A 3,945-nucleotide genomic window follows, 5' to 3' on the forward strand; every position below is an offset into this window, starting at 1 on the left:
TAGTAATATGATTACAAGGCGAAAAACATCTCGCCATGTTGAATTTGTCGAGTATATATCACTTTCATATTAATGTTGCAATCAGTATAAAAACGGCGTAATTAAAATCACCTTCATTCAGTCGTTTGGTTGATTAAATGAGAAGATATTGTCAAAATATAGCTTTTGGGGGCATAAAATTGGCATCTTTTCGACATATTTCTTGCGCCTTACACCAAATATCATCTTTAAAAAGTCGTGTAATAACCTGGGCGACAATCATTTCATTGACTTAATTTTTGGCGATAAGCTACAAGTCATCATGTTGATTTAAATCCAACCAAGTCGAGAAAAATGTCGTTGAGTGTATAAAGATGAAAACTTATCGAGTTAAAAAGGTCGTTTAATTGTTGAAATCGGCGACATATGGTCTTCTTGATATTGACATGTTGGTATCAAATGAACAAGACAAGGCACTTTAATGTTTCCGTACTTTTCGCCCCGAAATAACGAAAAGTCGAAAAGATGACAAAATGAAAAGTTGAAAAGACAACAAATTACAGGTGAAAAGGCGACAAACAAAACCCGCAAAATTAGCGACATAAGTTGTCGTCTTTTCCCTTGGCGTTTTGTCGCCTAGTCGTCTTTTCGAGGCGAAAAGACGACAAAACAAAAAGTCGACAAAACGATAATCAGAGACTTTTCGCCTCGAAATAACGAAAAGTAAAAAAGACGACAAAATACAGATTTTCCCGTTATTTAACTATCTGATTTTATAGGAAATCAATATAAAATTTGCTGTGTTTTCGATAATTATTAATTACATTTACAAAAAGGAAATATCTAGAATTGAATTTATTTATAGTTCTCATGTACTTGCCTTCTAATGAAGAAATCTTTTTTCTTTCTTTTTTTTTTTTGTATATGTTGTACCAGGCATGTTGACTTGAGGTTGGGGTGGGCAGGGGCCCTGATCACTCCCCTTTTACAATTTACACCCCCATTAATTTTAAATACAAATCTCATATTTTCTGCTGGCAAAGTTCGATTGATTTGCCCCACCCCCTTTTCATTTTTTCGCCTGTAATTCGTCGTCTTTACAACTTTTCGTTTTGTCGACTTTTCGTTATTTCGAGGCGAAAAGTCGTTAATTATTATTTTGTCGTCTTTTCGTTTTGTCGCCTCGGAAAGTCGACAAGACGACTAAACACCAAGCGAAAAGACGACAAATTAGGTCGCTAATTTGCGGGGTTTATTTGTCGTCTTTTCACCCGTAATTTGTCATATTTTCCTTTAGTCGTCTTTTTGACTTTTCGTTATTTCGTGGCGAAAAGTCGTTAATTATCGTTTTGTCGAATTTTCGTTTGGACAAATTGTAAAGTGGCACAAATCAGCCACCATAACCCTGGCCTCTCGTAGCGTAGCGCAGGGTAAACGATGAACTGTTTTGTGTTGAATTAAAATACCTTGAGCTATGGTTTTTTCTTTTTGCTTGTATAAAATTAAATATAAAATTGAAATCAAATTTCTAATTTTAACAATATTATCCCAGCAAATCCTTTTCCCTGTTTCTAATTATACAGGTACAAAAATGTACTATATAACATTATTTTCTGTAATAATTATCAATACATGAATATACTTTTGTAATTACTGTACTATAAAAGCGTCCAATCTAGGGGCCCTTAGCGCTCTAGGTGAGGATTGCAAAACATTACTGTGATTATCATTAATTTTATATACACTTCATTCTTCTGGAACAAAGAAAAAATATCTCAATTCTAAATTGTCTTATCAGATTTGAAAATCGCATAATGTTATCTCTAAATTGAAAGTTTGAGTCTAAATATGTTTGCTTGTAATACAGTAAAGGTACCGTGCCAGAACACATTTTGAACGAAAGGTTACTACACAACAATGTCCACAGGTCTCATCACTTTCATTTTCTTATCGTCAATACGATGAATACATGTACAGTGTATGGCGTATGAAAATGTGAAATACCAACAGACATAGATTCATTTCATGTATAGTCAACAGTTGATAATGTTAATCTCTCTTCAGTAGTCTATTTCATACAAATCACAGGTAGATACTTGGTCCGATGAAAACACACACACACACACACACACACACACACACACACAAGGAAAGAAAAAGTGCGGAACGGAAAACGGATGAGAACGAAAAGCGGATTGGGAAATTAAAAATACAGTTAAATATCGAATTATCGCCACTCAAATCATCGCCATTTTCGTTATAACCCCGCATTTTTTTAAAGAACGTTTTTCCTATTACTTAAAATTCTCGTTAAAACGCCAAATTCGTTATCCCATTTGCCATGGTAATTTTACTGCAAAAGTTTATATCAAAGTTCTAATTATCTCGATAAACCGCCATGTGTGCACGTGATCAGTGATGCGGAAAATTGGTCATTATCGATCTCCGATGTACACCTGCACAGGAAGTACCCAGTATCAAAGAAACAAGATAATTACTTATTAATATGAACCGTAGTCTTGTTTTTACCGCATCGAAACATATTTCAGTTTAGCTATGGCTTCGCTGGCACGACATTCTGGTGAATTTCTAAGAAAATAAGCAAATTACATACCATGGAAACCATTCGTAATGTACACAACAGGAGATCTCCCAATTATTCTACTGTTTTATAGGAAAAGTCCATAAAAAGGAAGACAATGGATGATATTTTGACTGCAAAGGGTAAAATACTCGTTGATCTTCGTCCAGTTAATGACGGCTCGCCTACCAAGAAACAGCCATGCGGTGTGCTAAATACCGACCGTGGCGACACTGGACAAGGCCGTATTGAGTTTAAAGTTTTAAGATATAAACAACAGTATATTATTGTGCGTTGCTGTGATGTAAATTTAAAGTGGTTATTTACACGGGGGGGGGGGGGACTAATTATGCGGTCATGTATTAATTTCCCCCACATGTATACTTATAAATATTTGATATAATAATAGATATCATATTTAGTTACCGCTTATTTTTTTTCCACCCGTAATGTTGGACGTGCATGGAAAACGTGTACTTAACCCCCCAGCGTAAATAACTACTTTTACAATAATGAAAGGTGAAGATAACGAACAGTGATTAATCTTATAACTCCTATAAGCAATACAAAATATATAGCTGGGCAAGCGCGGACTCCTGGACACACCAGAGGTGGGATCTGGACGCCGTTTCATCAAACATCGTAACTAGTTGCGTAAGCTTAGTTTGGCGTAACTTTCTGACTAGACTAAATATTTTACGTAAGTCCGTTTCATCAAATGGCGTAAGATTAGAATTTACGCAAGTTTTCTACTAACTAGTAGAAACACTACGTCAGGTCGAACCCTTACGTAAGTATCTTCATAAGCAAAAATCATGGGCGACTGTTAACTGTTTGTAGATATATATGAAATTTTTACCGATGAGCTTTGTTTCAAGACAGAATGCTTTTAGACGTTTACAACGATAAATATGTAGCCTAAGGCCATAGGGTTACTTCCCTTTGTAAACTAGTAAATTTATGGCTATAATTATTTTTCACAAGTGCATATCTGTACATGAATGATGAATGTACAGTGTTATTCCCAAATCCCTTTGTAAAGTAGTCCACCGTAAAGGGAACGTATCATATGTAGGCTATCTATAAATCTCTTCAAAACTTCGGCTCGGACTAACTTAGCCTGGTACCCGAGGCCTTCCGATGTTCAAAGAACGAAGGCCAGGCATCGGATGTCGAATGGATTCTTCCACTGATCAAAATCCAATATGGCGGACTCAATGGTAAGTAATGGGAATGTACGTAAATGAGCGTATCATGGCTTAATTAGCTGTGTCACTTTCGATTTTATGTCATTAATTGCCAGAGACAGACCTTAGGAAATGTATAATACTTGGTTTTCCATGTGACACGCTTGTTTGATATAGTCTTATCCCTTTGTTTTCAAG

This window comes from Ostrea edulis, chromosome 1 (genome assembly GCF_947568905.1).
Source record: "Ostrea edulis chromosome 1, xbOstEdul1.1, whole genome shotgun sequence".
NCBI classification, from domain to species: Eukaryota; Metazoa; Mollusca; class Bivalvia; order Ostreida; family Ostreidae; genus Ostrea; species Ostrea edulis.